A 19,267-nucleotide genomic window follows, 5' to 3' on the forward strand; every position below is an offset into this window, starting at 1 on the left:
AGAGTGGAGTGAATATTTTTGGTCTTACCATTTTATCATGTTTTTGTTATTTTTAATGTATGATGACAATGAAATAAATAACAAGTAAATAAACATGCATGATGAGTTTGTACAATGATGATGATAATGAGTACTTGAATGTAAATTACAAGGTAATGACATAAAAGTAAATCACAAGATAAAGAGTGACAACATCACAATAATAATGGTTAGTGAATGTAAATGACACAAAATAAACCACAAGTTAATGGTAACAAAATCGCAATAACAAAGGTTAATGATAAAAAAAGTTAGTGAAGTATAATTAGTGGTTAGTAACAATAAAATAAATTGCAAGGAATTAAAGTGCAATAATATAAATGTTAGGAGTTAGTGGTTAGTAGAATAACAAAAAGAAAATAGCATAACAAGTTAATGTAAAGAAAATGGTTTCATCTATGTATCAAATGACCCAAATATGGTTGAAATAGAGGCAACCTATAAATGCCTCAAAGTATCATGAAGGATCTATTGATCAATCATCAATAGGTTTGAAACATTAAAGGTTTTATCAACTCTAAGCAACCATGGCCATGATCTAATAGATCTCATCAACCAAATAAATGTGAAAACAAGTCAACAATAAATAGCAAATGAAACAAAATACAAAGTTTGATTAAAGATGGTGGATAAAAGTAGCAAGAGCAAGAAATCCCCAAAAAGGGTGTAAACCTAACAAAACCCACTTATCTCAAAGTTGACTCAAATCTCTCTCAAAACACAACCCAAGAGTAAAAAGCCATTTTCAAACATAAAACAAAACCAAAAATGTTAAGGAGTTTGAGTCCAAAATATTACCAAGATTGTGGTGTCAAAACTAGGTTATTGTTGTGTTTGGGTTTGAGAATGAAGCAAAAAGCTTGGAAGGAGGTGGTTGTGATTGTTGTGGTAGAAAAATGGAAGAGAAGGAAGGTGTATGTTTATATGATGGTGGTGAATGATTATATAAGTGAAGGTCACAAGTTTGCTACTGTTTTTGTTGTGTGTAGATTGTGGACTTTTACATGGTGGTTGGGTGGTTCAAAGGAGAAAAGAGGGTTTGGGTGAGTTAGGGTTTAGGTTGAAAAAAGGGAGCTTGAATGTGATTTGGACAGAGGTTTTGTGGCTTTCAAGCTTGAAAAATGAGGGGGGGTAGTGCTCTATTTATAGAGGAAGCAAAGGGGTTGAAATGGGTGAAAGAAAATTACTTTGTGGTGAAAAAATAGAGTTACTACTGTTGTCTGCACAGGTGTAATCGATTACCATGATTGGGGTAATCGATTACACCATCCAAAATAGCCTGGAAATCAATTTTTTGCCTGTGTAATCGATTACCATGATTAGGGTAATCGATTACACAGTCCAAAAATTGTTTTTTCCCTTATTTTGTTGGTTTTTTTCCTCCAGAACTTTAACCGGATAACCCCCATTTTTTCCAGGTGTAAACACCATGCCTTGAGTCCGTGTAATATGTATTTGGTTATGAAATTTCAATGAAATTATGATGATGAAATTATGAAAGCATGCATGTGCAGTAGGGCCATGGATCAGATGAAAGTTGTATCGGGGTAGGGTGAATTTTAGGGTATGACAATGACCAATTTGTGTTTCTCTCATTTCCCATCCCTCTTCATCTTCAATCCAATTCTCTCCCATCCTTTCTATTGACCAATGAAGTCTCAATATCCTAAGGCTAATTGGTTCATCAGTAACTTTGTGTTAGATGGACCAATACAAGTATGGATGAGATAGATGCATCCTTTAATCTTTTTATTTTTGTGTGTGGTATGTTTTAGGAGTATGGTTCATTATACCATATCTCTAACATGCATTAACACCAAAATTTCTATTGCCCGGCCTCAGATAGTTGTGACTTCTACATAAGTCCAATTACGATTGCTTAACATAGAGCTAAATTTTGACCCAAAGGCATAGCATTCTAGTAAGTGAGATTGTAAGTCTCCCCCCTTTCATGGTATTGTATGGAAACTTTGCCTTTTTTCCTTCCTTTGGAAGATGTCTTGGTTCAAGGATTCATGCTTGTGAATAGAGGGTTGAGTGTTCTCCAATGAATGACTTAATCAATTGAAAGCAAAACATCACTAACATCTAATCAACTAACATTTGAATAATTTGTATTAATATTGCTTTTATTTTTCAAGTCATTTACTTTATTCAATTTAAATTCAAGTCATTTACCATTTCATTTTTAATTTTACCTATCATTTAACTTATTTATGTTTATGCCATTTTCACTTTGCTCATTTGAGCCATATATTGTGATTGTATATATATGCTTGTGTATTTTGTTTGTGTTTGTGGTCTTAGGACCTTAAAATACTTAATAAACAACAAAAACCCTAAAAAATGTTTGTGTGGACTGTTGGGTTTGATCTAAACTTTTGGACTTAGAATTAGGCAACATTCCATATGCAAAAGGACTTGGCCAATGCCAACATTTCTGAGATCAAGTTATTGTGATTTGATTTTTCATCTGATGCAAGTCTTGGGATTTATTTGCTTTCATATGCTACATGGTCTTGATGCAAATATGACTTTGAACCTATGTCTAATGCCTTATTCTGAGCTAATCAAGGAGTATGTCATCTCATACATGAGAAGACAAAGAAGACCGTTAGCTGTGAAGTTGCTTGCTTGGATGTCACTATCTTTATTTGATGCCTTGCTCTTCATATTGCTATTTGCTTGTTGATATTGCTTGATTCAAAGTCCAAAGGGAAAGTGGGTTTTCTATATGACATTCTTGTCTTTTGGATTGCATCCCATTGGTCAGATCTTTTCAACTCTTAACTTTTAATTTTATGCTTAGGATTAGTCTCTTCATCTCCTCTCACTTCTTAAATTTCAAAATCTCTCCCCCTTTTCAAAAACTTTCTTTGCTTGAGATTTCAAACTTAGACTCTTTTGCAAATTAGAAACTTTGGTCTTATTCCATTGAATTTTCAAACTCTTTTCTTAAGTCAAACTTGTAAATGAACTTAACCATATTTGACCTAAAATTTCAAAAGACAAAAGAACTAACACTCATTCAAACTCTTTTGGGCCTTTGTGCCTCTTTTAAATTTAAATTTTGATTAAAAACAATCCACTCATTTTAAAATTGATTCCATGAACTAAGAGGTTTTGATCCCTCATTTTTATGTTAGTACGTAGGCACAAGTCCGAAGGTCTTGTCAAACACAAAAATATAATTAGTGAATTCTTTTCTCATCCCCACATTCTATTTATTGCAAACATCTTTTATACCAAAACATATACACACATAATAAAGGGCTCCCTAGGAGTACCTAGGACACTTTGGATGCTAACACCTTTCCTCTGTGTAACCAACCCCCTTACCTGTAATATTTGGCATTTTATTAGTTTTGATTTGAAAACTTCTTATCTTTGGGTTTTGTTCGTACTTTTCCCTTTTCCTTTGGAAACAATAAAAGCGCGGTGGTGATTCTGGTTTTATTGACGTTAAGTTTATCCATAGCTTAATGGTCATGAATTTACCGTTACACTATGGTCGAAGAGTTACAAGCGATCGAAAGAAACAACACATAGGAGTTAGTCAAATTGTCAACACATACAAAAGCTATCAAAGTGAAATGAGTGTTCAAGTTGAAGCATAATGTTTATGGATCAATAGAAAGATATAAGACAGGATTAACAGCTTGAGGATTTCTTCAGAGAGCAGAATTTGACTACTCTGAAGTATATGCACCAGTAGCAAGATTGGAAATTGTCTGATTGGTGGTAGCCTTGGCATGCAAGCAATGTTGGTCGACATTTCACTCAGATGTGAAATCAAAATTATTAATGGGTCCTCTAGATGAAGAGGTATATGTCACACAACCTTTTGGGTTTGTGATACAAGAGGAAGCAAGGAAAGTATACAGGCTGCACATAGCGCTTTATAGCCTCAAGCAGGCACCTATGGCATGGAACTAGAAGATCGACTCATATTTGGTCAAATTGGGATTCATCAAATTCAAATATGAGTATGGTGTCTATGTTCAGGTTATGGTACAAGATATAACAATCATCGTTTTATATGTCGATGACTTTTTAGTAATTAGAAATAACTTGGAGAACTTGTCTAAGTTCAAAGAGATGATGAAGAAGGAATTTGAAATGTCAGATCTATGAAAGTTGTCGTACTTCCTAGGCATAAAATTTTAAATGTCAAAGCAAGGTATGGTACTACATAAAAGAAAGTATGTCAAAGAGATTCTCAAGAGATTTGGGATGGAAGACTTGAATCCTGCATCCTCACCTGTCAAACCAAATTTGAAACTAGAGAAGCATGGAGAGGAAGACAAAGTTGATGTCACTTTGTTCAAACAAATAGTCAGATCTTTGAGATATGTGTGCAATAGTCGACCATATATAGGTTTCTCAGTCAGATTAGCGAGCAAATACATGAGTGAACCAAGGGTGTCACACATGAAGGATGCAAGAAGAATCCTGAGATACTTAAATGGGTTGACAAACTATGGAATTCTATTTCCACGAGATTCTGAAATCAAAAAAATGAGATTACTTGTTATTCAGATGTTGATTGGTGTGAAAATAAGGAAGGTCGAAGAAGCACAACTGGTTATTTCTTTCAAGTATTTGGTGCCCCAATCTCATGGTGCTCGAGAAAGCAACCTGTGTGGCATTATCATCATGTAAGGCTGAAAATATAGCAAGATCATGTGCTACGTGTCAAATAATTTGGATCAAATCTGTGTTGGAGGAGATGGAGGTCAAAGTGACGAAACCTCTGGTGCTGCAGATCGACAACAAGTCAACCATTAATCTTGAAAATAAACCAATTCTACATGGGAGAAGTAAGCACATTGAGGCTAGATTTCATTTTCTGAGGCAGAAGGTAAATCAGGGTCAACTTGAAGTGAGACATTGCTCGAGTGAAGCACATTTGACTGATATTTTCACCAAAGAGCTGAAGATCGACATATTCCTAGCTCTGAGAAAGAAATTAGGAATAATTCAAATTGACTATGATTAGTTTGTGTTCGACAACTTGGATCATAAGGGAGTATGTTGTGATATAATCCAAGTTGTAGCCTAAGACCAAGTGTTAGTTAGGGTTAGAGTTTGTTATCTACTTAGTTACCAAGTTAGTCAATTAGTTTGCTACTTAGAGTATAGATAATTTTGTGTGTGTGTATATATATATATATATATATATATATATATATATATATATATATATATATATATATATATATATATATCAATTTTATAGCATTTAATAATAACAATCTTTATTTTTCATTCTCTTTCTCTCTTTCTCTTCTCACTAAAAATATTTCACGCACTAACAAATTCAACTTGTAGAAAGATATTAACTAATTCACAATAGTTAGTTACAATTAGTTAACTTTCTGTTTAGTTAGTTACTAAGTTGTTTCCTTGTAATGCAAGTAAGTACACTCACTATTCTTCTGTATATAAATCATGTTCTAGAAATGTAGTTAGCACTATTGGTTAGTGGTGATTAATCTCATCTGTTTGAATATTTGTGGAACACACAATATACATTATTTCATTCCAATCATTTTTTCCTTATAGTTTAAGATGATCAAATTCCTGATCAGTTGACTAGAGTTTAAATTTGATTAGTATTTTTTAAGTTAACTTATGAAGTATCGAAACCTCCGTTTAATATCAAAAAGGAAGAAGAAATAGTTAAACACATCTGGTGCGGTTGGTACTCTTAAATTTGGATAATTCCTAAAATGTTAATTCTTGAGTTGAAGTTTCTCAATTATGATCAATTCTGTGAGTGCCCAATAGAACTACTATATTACTCCATATCATTCTAGAATTTAGTAAAAAAAAACTAAATTAACCTGATAAAACTGGTTCGTGGAGTAATATTTGATAGAATTTGCTTAAAGTCTTACACATATGATTATCTATAACTATATATAAAGGGGATATAAGTTTTTGGAGTGGCCTATTTTTGTTCCAAAATTACTCTTTATTTTTTTTATAAATAACTTGAGTGATTAGTATCTTTTGTTGGTTATCAATTGATAAACTAACTTTCATCTCTCAAAAAAAAAAATCTATAACTTCCATTAACCGTTGAATGATGACACAAATTAAAAATTCTCTTCTATTTTTTTTTTAATTTCATCTCTTTCTCAATCAGCATATTATTTTTTTTGTTGAACTTTTTTAATTCTATTATATTTCTATCTTACTTTTGATTTTCTATTGTAACTTTCTAATATGGAGTATTTTTTACTCCCAATATAATTTATTTTAATAACCTCTCACCATATTTTTTTAATTGGCAATAGTTTCTTTTAATAACGGTAATGATAATTTTTTTCACAACTTAAACACCTCATTGTTGCAAGATATGATCATATATATTTGCTCTTAAAAAAGGAATTTTTTTTAAAAAAAACTTCAAATAAAAATCAAAAGTTTTCTATTATTTCTTTTTCTCAAAACTTCTCATAAAAGAAGAACATTGTTGCAAGATTTGATTTTAAATAGAAACTTTTGATCATTTTTTCTTAATTTTAATTTTAAGAAGAACATGTTGGAGAAGAGTTATACAGTTTATATTTTCATCACTTTTTATTATTATACCAATTTATCTATTATATTATTTAAGTTTTCTACCACGTCTGTTTCAATTCTTTTTATTAATTATGTATGTTTAAATCATGGTTGCAACAGGCAAAGATCGTATGAGATGGAAGAGAGTTTTTAGGAATTATGATGAAAAAAATGTTTTCAGTTTGGGTTTCTTTTCATTTATGAGGTTTAAAATAGTTTAGTCTCATATTATTTCTTCAATAACATTGCTTTTCGTTGTGCTTTGTAAATGTTCAATTTTGGTTTGGTATCCACTTTATCTTGAAAATAATGTGCTTGCCATAAGGTTCAATGTAAATACTTTCATTTTTCATTTTAAATTGATATGAATTTTTCCATCATATAAAAGTTTTTGTGTTCGTAATGGTTGTTTTGATGATATTTTGTGGATACTCTGCAGTAAAATTGATAATTATTTTTATATACCGTAACTGCAGTCCACGCAAATGAAAGGAGTTGCTTAAAACAAAACATAATCATTCTTATCCCTCCTAGCAATCAAAATCTAGCAACATGTAAAGGTTGTGAAGGAAAAAAAATAAAAAAATGTTATGTTTTTGTTAGCAGTTATTACATGTTAGATAGGGCATTCACTATCTTTCCCTATAATTTAATATACTTACTTTGAAGTCTGATAGTTTGTTTTCTTAAACATTCACTATTAAGGTAAACTCTTGCCTATAAAGAATATCAAAACTTCTTAAATTATGTATTTCATTATTGCTGCATGTTCATACTTTAAAAAATAAAATTTGCTTTACTCTTGCCTATAAAGAATATCAAAACTTCTTAAATTATGTATTTCATTATTGCTGCATGTTCATACTTTAAAAAATAAAATTTGCTTTGTGTTTGTTTAAATCGTTCAATTCACTTCTTATCATAAAAATGCAGGGATCAATAAAAATAAAACAACAGTGTGTAGTACTCTAATTGTTCTTTTTTCAAACATAACAAGTGGCAATGTAAAAAGTTGAGAAGTAACTACATATTACTAATGGAAAGAAATACATGGCGAGGACATAAGGAGGCGGAAGAAAAAAATGGCATAATAAAAATGGTGTTGTTGTTTAAGGAGTATCAGGAATTCATAAATGATTTATTGTGATAAACTCATTTCACAAATTATGCTATTTAATATTTTATAAATCATGGTAATCATCATCTTATAATACTATGCGAGTTTTAAGCCTTGTACGAAATATATGATAAATATCATAAATTGTTGAGACCGAGAGAGTGTCAAAATAGAATGCAAGATAAATATATCACGTTTGATACTTATAATTTAATTTCAAAAATACGTCAAAATTTATTAAAAAAAAATGTGTTTTATAGTTTTTGGCGTGTGCGCTTTAAGGTGATATTTCTTTCAAGTCTAGAAATTAAATTATATTCTCGAAAATACATGGGTGAAAAAAATTATTCCTATATTTGTTACAAAATTGAAAAAAAAAACCACAAAATTCCATAAAATATAAGAACTTGCATAACTTTCATAATTCCCATAGTTTTACTCCTACGAGAATAAAGTGGGAATGTTGATTCCCATGAAATTTCACATAATTTTTCTGAGAAAAATATATCATTATTCATTTTCTAAAGATTATATCAAACTATATGCTAAATTCATTTTTAGAAAAGTACTCGAAAATTAAATCTTTATTTTTTTTAGGTAATTTATTCATGAGATTTTTTTATGAATCCTGGAAACAAACACTCCCTAAAAAAAGCGGATGGACGGACATGAGAGTTCATGTCAAAAAGGTTTATTATATAAATTATTTAAATTTAAATTTAAATTATTAAGTTAAAACATAATACTAGCTTGATTATCATGGTGGAGAGAGAGAGAGAGTAAAGGGAATACTGATATAACATGATATTTATTCATAGGGGATTTTGGTAAACAATACCTGAGTGGTTTTTCCATAAAAGAAAATGAATATTGATGATTATTACCCTTGCATTCTTACTCAGTTGTTGAAGAGAAGTTTAATTGTTTCCATGTGTATGTACTGTGCATTACATCCTCATACCAAAAACATTAAAGAACACAAATTCAAAAACATTAAAGAAGAATTTAAGTTTATACATTGAGTTATTTATTGATTTGCTTGAAAAAAAAATGGTTAAATAAAGTCACGTCACACTGCAATTTTCTCAATTCAGACAAAATTTAATACGCAGATATTATATATTATAAATAAAATTTAATATGCATCTAAATAAAGGACCCGTGCATTCGCACGGATCGCGCAAGTGCAATAATTTATTTTAAAAAAATTAAAAATATAATATATTTTTTTGTTTATATATATATATATATATATATATATATATATATATATATATATATATATATATATATATATATATATATATATATATATATATATATATATATATATATATATATATATATATATATATATATATATATATATATATGGTTGAATCAACGTACACAAATTTATTGCATAAGAGTTTTTTTTAATGTAATGGATGTTAAATGATCAATAAATGGGTTCAAAAAAATTCCACAAATAACTTTTTCCAGTTTGGGACATAATAAAGTAAAACATTATTAATTTATAGTAATATAATTTGCTTAATTTTTTTGTATACTATATTAAGGAAATAATCAAAAAATATAATACAAAAATATTTTTACAATTTATTGGTATATTGATATATAATAAACATTCCATTGTTAATGTTATGAATAAACATTCCATTTATGATTGAGATTTTGGACATAAGAAATAAAAATATATTTATTTAGTAATGGATGAAATTTTCCAATCTGTTACTAATTTGAGGTATAAAAGCGCAAATATTAACCTTCATAATAAATGATTATTTAACCAAAATACATAAACCATGTAAAAGAAATACCAGAACCTCATTTGTTTTAAAATATAGTAATGAATACTACCAAATGTTGAAATTAATTGCAATTGATACAGTAAGGTTTAATGCAACAAAAGATATTGAAACAAAAGGTTCACAATTTTAGTTAAAATTGTGAGAAATAAGTCCAGCAACAAAAATGATTTAACTTCGTACAATTCTTTGGTCCTTAAAAAACTGGGTTTATACAAAACTTGCCCGCAACCTTTTAGGAAGTGATGATTCATTACCCTGTAAAAAACAATTACATCCATATAAACAAATGTTAAAACATAATGTATATTTTATACAACTCATTCAATAAAATTCTAATAATAAACAACGACATTTGTTGATATAATATAACTAATGAAAAACTTACGTTCTATAAGTTTTCAAAAACTTCTTTGAACACGACGTTTGTTGTAGAATTCAATGGATGGTTATCCTTGTCATGGATTAATATCTTAAGCCCTTTTTTGCTTTTGACCCTTGATATTGCAACATATAGTTGACCATGACTAAATACACTTCTAGGCAAATACAATCCAACATAATCCAATGACTGACCTTGAGATTTGTTAATTGTCATAGCATAACATATAGTTATGGGAAATTGCCTTCTAGTCATTTTGAATGGCCACGGAGATTGTGTTGGAGTCATATCCATTCTTGGAATATAGATAACCCCTCCAATATTCTTTCCAGATATAATCTTTGTCTCGATAACGTGGTTTGCCAATTTTGTAACTATAAGCCTTGTTCCATTGCAGAGACCTTCAGGTTGATCAATGTTTCGAAGCAACATAATAGGGGTCCCAATCTTCAATTTAATCTTGTGGTTAGGTAGACCGGAAGTTGTAAGTGTATTCAAAAATTCCGGGGTCAAAACATCAAAAGCTTCATTTCCTTCACCGTCAAAAGTGTCTACAGAATCTGAACTTAAATATTCCTTTTCTTCACCTTTGGGAAAATTTTTGAAATTTTATTATTATAAATCTATGTTAGTACATATAAATATATGAATGTATCTATAAATATGTTTACAATGGATAACGCATACCTGGTATGAATCCCAAAACGTATTGATTTATGATGTCAACCGTTTCAATTGTTCCTGCCAATATAGCTCTTGATTGCAAAAATTCTGGATTCTTGTAATTGTTAAGAAAATTCGGATATGTTTCACTAACAATGGCTTCTAGTGGATCATCATAGTTAGAAATTAAGAAATCATTTGGAATAGGAATATCCGTGTAACCATCGTTAGGTTCTTCCAATTTCCCATCGCCAACTTTTAATATCCAATTAGAAAACAATTCTAATTCAGATGTACTTGAAGTATTGCCGGCTTGTTGGAGTCGCATGTTCTTTGTAAGCTTCAGCACAACACAATGATCCCAGATGTATGATGAATTTATTGTAGAATGTATTATATCTGAACGGCTGCCCCATGGTACAACTGGTAATATTTGCCGAAAATCTCCACCAAATACAATTACTTTCCCTCCGAATAATTTGTCAGAACAATTGGAACGCCCCATTATGTCTTTAAGGGTTTTATCAAACGCTTCAAAACAAAATCTGTGTGCCATTGGAGCTTCATCCCAAATTATCAACGTTGCCATTTTTAGTAGCTCTGCACGATCACTACCTTTGTCGATATTACATGTAGAAGACTCCATTGTAGGTATTGGAATCTTGAACATTGAATGAGCCGTTCGACCTCCTGGAAGTAGTAGTGAAGCTATGCCCGATGAAGCAACAGTTAAACAAATTTGTTTCTTTGATCTTATGTAGGAAGCTAGAGTTCTCCACATGTAGGTTTTCCCTGTGCCACCGTATCCATACAAAAAAAATACGCCTACTTGTTGATTGTTTACTGCTTCCATTATTCGCTTGAATACACCTCTTTGCTCATCTAATTTAAAAAAAATACATAGCAAACATGTAGTGAATAAATTAATTATACATTAAAAAAAATTGTAAGATAAAATCATACTTTAAAAGTTAACTTTATAAAATTATGACAAAACTTACAAACATTTAACATATTTACCTGTAAGATTTAAGAACAAATTATTGTATTCTTGCAATTGTTCGGCTGGATTGTAACTCTGCTCTTCGTATATGAGCTTATTTCCCAACTGCTCAACCACATATCCACTTGGATAAGGCATTCCAGCAAATTCCTTTAGACTTCGGCTCTTCCTTTGAAGATTTCGTTCAATCTCAATTAATGTTAAATTCATTATCTCTTCATCCGACAACCTCAAACCTTTATACAATAGTAATTGTAAGTGTAAACTATAAAACAAATTTACTTTTAAGAATCAAACAAATAAATATAATAAAAATTCACAATATAGGAAAAATAATACCTCTATTGTTTGCAATTCGCTGTTGAGCATATAGTATTCCATCAGCTAAGAGATGACATGTTTTACTCCATACATGTCTTGGCCTGTTAATGCTGCCTGATAATAACATGTGAACAAATAGTAATCTCAAATATTGACCTGAACCCCAATGATTTGCCTCTTTAATAACTGCAATGAATTCTCTATCATCGCCGATAAAACCCATAGCAAAACAGGCATCCCGGAAAGTATCATATTTTACGTTATTCACTGTTTTTATATCATTATAACTGCGGGGGCCTTTGACATGTGTGAGCATCAATCTAAGATAGTACAATTTGCCAGTTGTTGGAGGAACCCATATAAGCCTACCAATTGTGTAACCTTTTTGACGGGGTTTCCATTCTCTTTTTTTCTTAACATAAACAAATTTTGAAACAAATTTGCTGTAAGTTAAATTTTGTGCTTCAGGATACTTGCAATTTGCTTCGAACCATGATGTAAACATCGATTCAGTTACACTTGGTTTTTCCAGAACTGTATTGATACGATCAAAATCAGTGTAATATACCGAATTTTGACCTTCACAATGAAAGTACAGTCTCTCAACAGCTGGTTTTCTACCATGGATTGGAAAGGAGAATATCCTCCAAGATGCTTCACTCGGAGAAACGTACCTACAAATAATATAATGAAAGGCAATGGATTTAAAATTAATAGAATGATTATTGTAGACAGAATATATAAATTTTATTATAACACATATAGTCAAAACAGTGTACATATAAAATTTTCTACACCATGCATGTAAAGAAAAATTGCACACTTTTAGTTGAAATAGATAAATTGCATGACATCATATTTCAAGTGATATATTAGAAACGTACCTACAATCAATATACTGTTTGATCTCATCAATATTCTGCGGATGGTTGGAAGTTCCATCATCATTCGGTACAATGGCAGCGGTGATTCTGTCGTAACCTTTGTTGATGTACTTGAATAAGTACTTAATCGATGTACTTTGATTGCACTATTCCATGTTTATGTGAGCTTGGTACTTTGTCAACAACTTTGCATTGTATGGAACAACATTCCGGTTATCGACTTGAATTCCATTCTTAAGAACTGTATGTCCATTGTCCCTTCTTCTATATACCGGAAACCCATCTTGATCAACAATTGTTTCGGGCTGAAACTGTTTTGGAAAATATTTAGAACATTTTCCATCTTTCATGCACGGTGAAGATCGATTTGCAAATCCACACGGGCCATGAATCATGTGAGTTTTAACCAAATTATACAACTCTTCATTGGTATCTTGGTCAGGTATTTCAGCTGAAATAATGCGATCAATATCACTTGGAGTTGGATATTTGTTAGATGGATGGAGGAAAATTAAGATGTGAGCATGTGGTAATCCTCTCTTTTGAAACTCAATTGTATACATATATATAAAAATAAATATATAAAATATATACAATAGTCAGCACACGAATGATAAATTTGAAAATAACAATACGATTAATTGAATATGGAATAAGTTACTCACATGCAAGAACTTTCCTCAATAGACTTTTCTTTGTGAGATCAGACAAAAGCTCATCAAATTTCATTTTAAAGACTCTTGAAATGATGTCAGGACGATCTGATGCTTTTAGATGAACAGACCCAAGCAAACGCTGAATTTCAGGCCAGTTGGGGTTACATGTGAATGTAATGAAAAGATCTAGAAATCCGACATAGCTGCATATTGCCATTCCGTCAAAGTATAGTTGATCCATATATCTACGACTACCAACGTATGAAGAAGGTAGCACAACCCTCTTACATGTGTTTGACCCGTGCGTTTCTCCATTTGAATTATATTCATTCAAATTGTGATACTTGCCAACCCTCAGTTTTGACTGATTCTTTCGAAGCCACCTAAGTCTTTCTGATTCCATCATTGTAAAACCATCTACCAAAAATTGTTGATAAAGTCTCCTTGATCGCAACAATGTTTGTGCTTCATTAGATCTTGATTGAATTCTAAAGGCCAACCACTCTCTTATTGTAAGTCGATTTCGCTTTGTTGCTTCTTCCCAAGGAATATCTTTATTGTTCTGTTCTGACTGTGTTATGTCTGTGAAGTGGCGAATATTTGTCCCTTTATCACGGTGCCTCACATTAGGTCTATATCCATCCTCACCATATGGAAATAATAATGGGTACTGATATCCTAAATAACTGGTATGATACTCATCTATCCTTTGAAGTTCGCCACATTGTTTTTGCACTATAATGTCTCTTTTTTCTGCAGTGTCGACATCTCCAACAATTAAAGCAGCTACTTCGGATACAGTTGGTTGATTATATATCCTTCCATCATTTCTTCGTTCAGATATTAAACGAAGTTTTAAATCAGAAACACCTTCTTCACAAAGTCTGTCCCTTGCCATGCGAAATGATTGTGCATGAACATTATGTTCATATAACATTTCAGATAGTTTTCTCACAATATTAACATCAACTCCACTTTTTGACCTATAATGAAAAGAGTTGAAACAGTTTATTGCAAGTTTCTTAAATAAATAAATTTAAAGTTTGGAAAATAATAGATATCTAACCTGAATCCATGTATTCTGTTTTCAATTTCATTCTCAGTGTCATAAACATATAGTTGTGCAAATCGTGGATTTTGACCTGGCATCGGTAACATGCTTCCTATTCGGTGACATGATTGACCTTGGATACGAAAATTGGGAGGGCATCTACCGTTGTTAAATCGATTGTCCACTTTCGCACCGGGAGATGTAAATGCAAACATAACGTTGTACATTCGAATTTGTTGTTGGAAATTTTTTGATTCACATGATTCATTGTCAAACAACAGATGTTGTAGAACTTTAGGAGCGGGTTTTAACAAAGGTAACTGAACTTTTCCTGATCCACAACACATGGAAAATTTAGGATTGGACGCATGACGACATTTGTTTTTCCTTTCCGAATACCACATATTTGCACCACAATATTGACATTCAATGACAGGATCCCCTATATCATAATACCCTCCTGATCATCAATAGTATTTAATTCATATGTTAAATGAGTTGTATTTCATAATAATAAAATATTATTTATAGTAAATCATTTTAAAATACCTGATGTAATTTCAAAAGTTTCCATAGCATTTGTTCCATTAGACATTTCATCTTCATCAAAACTTGAATTTGTTGCTGAACTGTAACCTTTTGACATAACATTTATTGTGTTAAGAATATTGTAATATTCTATGACATATCATAAACAAATTAACTCAAATGAAAAATAATTAAGAATATACCGTCAGATTCATCATTCATATTATCGTCTCCACTATCAGATGCAAAAAGCTCATTGAGTTGCAATTCTGGTATTGGATCTTGGTTTGATGTTGTTGCAGCAAATGTATTGTCAAACCTCTTAGATAAGTTAACTCCTAATTTGGTAATGTTTCTGCTTGATATCCTTTTTGATCTGATATTATTATTGGTACTTGGCTTAGTCTTTAAGGACGAATGAAGTTGACGACTTACTTCAACGTTGGCTATACCACGAAATTAGCTGTATTATGGATTGTAATTAGGGTAATTAAGTAATTATGGTGGTAATTAACTTTTATACATTAAAAGTAGATTACTTATAGGAACATGAAATTAGCTGTATTATGGATTGTAATTAGGATAATTAAGTAATTATGGTGATAATTAACTTTTATATATTAAAAGTAGATAAGTAATTTATATTAAAATCAAACTTATAAAAAAAGACGTTGTTAATATTTTCACGCGTTAGCGTAATAAAAAAAAGCGGACAAATGGGCACGGAGTGCCCGTTTGAACGCTAGTATACAATAAATAGACTAAATTACAATTTTAGTCTCATTTTATTTTTAAACAATTTTATTCTTCATTCTCAATTTTAGTCTAAAAAATATTGAAGTGTATTTTTTTTAATAAAAAATACTTTTTTGATAATGTGACATGAGGTTTATGAGATTTTTATTTTTCATATCATTTATTTACTAAATTAAAATAAATTATCATTTTTATTAATATTTAAATTATTATTTTAATCGGAAGAATAAATTAATGCTTAAATTATCATTTATTATAAAGGAAATACCACATCGAAGTATCCTAATCCTAGACAAGCTACACTGCCTGCTATGAAATGTCACTTATCTTATGAGTTGTGAAGCAATGAGGTAGTTGAGGTGTCAATGTATTTCATTACTTATTTGGTTTGGGTGATAAGAGTTTATAGGGTTTAGGTGAAATATGTGCAAAAATAGAGTAACATGAAGGCCCATTGGTGAGACTAATTGCTAAAAATGAATTGAAAGGAAGCATGTAGTGAGGTTTTATTAGCTGGCCACAATGCATGAGTGATAGGGACCCTAAGGTGGGTGTGACTAATATGGATATAAATCTTACAAATGATCACATTAGTGAAATAAAAGATTCTAATTAAGGTGTGTGTTGGAATTTAATTAAGATTCAATTATATATGTCAATCCTTATGGGTTGATTTTTGTTATTACTATTACAAGATTTCAAATGATCACATTAGTGAAATAAAAGAAGTAATTATCATGCTAATTAAGTATGGAATGATATAAATAGAGTTGAGTCTGGAGAAAGGGATAGACTCTCATCTCATCTCAATATTATAAAAGTAAATTAACGCAAAAAAGGAATAAATAAACATGTGTCAATCATACAACATGACACATCAATTTTTTTATATGATTAAAATAATATGTTTTCATTATTTTTAATCATTTAGAGTAATTTGCATGACAAAAATAATGCTTCATTTCCAACACAAATTACCCATCATCAATTAAATTATATATATATATATATATATATATATATAATATATGTTGGAAATCCCCTAAAATCTATGGAGAATTTCAATCAATATTAATGAACAAGATTGTAACTACCCACACAATAACATCGAAAAGAGAAGAATAATGGAGAAAGAAAGAAAGTAAAGAACGATGAAGGAGAAGAGTAACAAAATTCTGCAGAGTTTCTCTCTGCCCACAAACTGTGGAAAACTTGTTATTCACTTTGCAACTGCAAAATACTGTGAATACAATGTATTGGGAATACTCTATTCATCTTTGTTACAAAATAAGGGTTACTACCTCTATTTATAGATTTAGGTTAACTTGGACCTCAATGTAAGAACAAAAATTGTTCTACAACAGATTCCATGATTTTGATGATAACAAAGGATGAAACCAAAAATGGCACCCTAACGAAAAGTTTCTAAGTGTGCAAGGTTCTAAAGAAAGAAGAAATAAATCTGATGATGTCATCAGATGCAAAACAAGATCAGATGCAAAATCTCAAGTATCAGAAGCATCTAAAGAGGAATCTCATTCAAGAAGCTCTGACTCTGGACAAAACTGCAAAGTATCAGAAGCATCTGAACATGAAGTAAAGTCTAGAAGCTCTGACTCTGAACTAATGCCCTCTGTAAACTCTGGAAGTTATCAGCGCCATCTGAACTTTCAAGAAATAACATCAGAAGCAAGATTCTCCAGATACACGAAGACTCTAATCAAAATTGTTAATCATGATGAAGTAACGTTTAAGCCAAGTTAAAGTTCTGCAAATGGATTTCCTCAATTAGAAAGAGACGTTAATCTCCACTTCCAAGAGAGAAGATACTAATTGTGGTAAGTAGTCACTTCTAAGAGAAAAAGTCTACTGCAGAAGCTATTAATGGAATGGCGTAACTACATCTCAATATCCAACAGATTCAACGCTACTTCAACTCTACTTCAACTCCTATAAATAGAGAAGAAATCTCATTCAGCAATGCAAGAAATCACTAGCCAAAACTATACTGAAATTATATCACGCTCAAGAAAAACATCCTTGTTCTTCAAAGATTTTCACTAAGCTTTTGCTTATCAAGTGAAAAATTTGTTCTTAAGTTTGTAATATTTGCTTTCTTAGAAGCACTCTAGATTACACATCTTGTATCTAATTTTTATTTGATTTCCTCAAGTGACTCTTTGTAGTCTGTAGACTTGAGAGGACTAAGAGATTTTCTTCTCTCTTAGGGGTTGTTTGTAATCTTTCAAGATTAGTGGATTAAGTCCTTGTTGAAGGCGAAATCACCTTGGCCGGGTGGACTGGAGTAGCTTTGTGTTATAAGCGAACCAGTATAAAATCATTGTGTGATTTTCATTTTGGAAAAGCGCTTATTTTTCAAACAATTCAAACCCCCCCCTTTCTTGTTTTTCTCACCTTCACTCAAGTCAAACCCCAAAACTATAAAAGCCCAAAATTATAAAAGTCCAAAATAGCTAACACTACTCAACACATTGGATGGTTTGACACTTCCTTGCTTTGTCGAGCAACCTGCTTCGACACAAGGAATTACAATTCAACATACCACCTAACTCTTGTGTCTAAGCTATCTACATTCACTATATCTCTTAGCCTTCTAAACACTTTGACCTGCACTCCCTTCGTCATGATGTTTGCTATCTGATTCTCAGTTCTGCAGTGTTCCACTTTCTTATTCCCATCTACTACTTGCTCTCGAAGATAATGGAACCTCATTTCTATGTGATTGCTTCGACCATGTTTCACAAACCCAGCTGGTTGTGCAACATAAACTTCTTCTTCTAAGGGGTCATTCAAGAATGCACATTTCACATCCATCTGACACATCTGCATGTTGTTCGTGTTTGCTAGACCAACAACCAACCTGATTGCTTTGATCCTAGCAACAGGTACAAAAATTTCATCAAAGTCGATTCCTTCTTTCTGAAGAAATCCTTTCGCCACAAGTCTCGCCTTGTGTCGAGTCACTTCTCCTTTGGGATTCAACTTCACCTTGTATACGCACTTCACATCGATTGCCTTCTTGTTTGGGGGCAATTCGACAAGTGACCAGGTGTTGTTGACTTCGATTGACTTCATCTTTTCATCCATTGCTTTCATCCACTTCGAATCTTTCAATGCCTGAGTTGCATTGACGGGTTTGACATCTGCGCAGAAAGCATAATGGACCAGCTCACCTTCTTCATCGATCACATCAGTTGATGTAATCACACATTCTTGCAATCTTGCAGGCATGTGTCTTGTTCTCTGAGGTCTGCTCGTACTTGCTTCACCTCTAATTTCTTCCTGTCGAACTTCTCTTTTGACTTCACTAGCTGGTTCATCACAAAAGATTTTCACTGGATCTTTCTTGACATTCTCAGTCCAATCCCACTCCTTAAGCTCATCTATGATCATGTCCCTGTTGATCACTACTTGCTTATTCACTGGGTCGAACAACTTGTGTCCTTCAGTCGAATGATATCCTATCAG

The 19,267-nt window shown here is 31.5% G+C and overlaps 1 pseudogene; it reads right to left on the reverse strand.

The window, feature by feature from the left end:
• Positions 1 to 9,925: 9,925 nt before the first annotated feature.
• On the reverse strand, positions 9,926 to 19,030 carry LOC127095609 (uncharacterized; annotated as a pseudogene).
• Between the last annotated feature and the right edge of the window lie 237 nt (positions 19,031 to 19,267).

Source organism: Lathyrus oleraceus, chromosome 1 (genome assembly GCF_024323335.1).
Source record: "Lathyrus oleraceus cultivar Zhongwan6 chromosome 1, CAAS_Psat_ZW6_1.0, whole genome shotgun sequence".
NCBI lineage: Eukaryota > Viridiplantae > Streptophyta > Magnoliopsida > Fabales > Fabaceae > Lathyrus > Lathyrus oleraceus.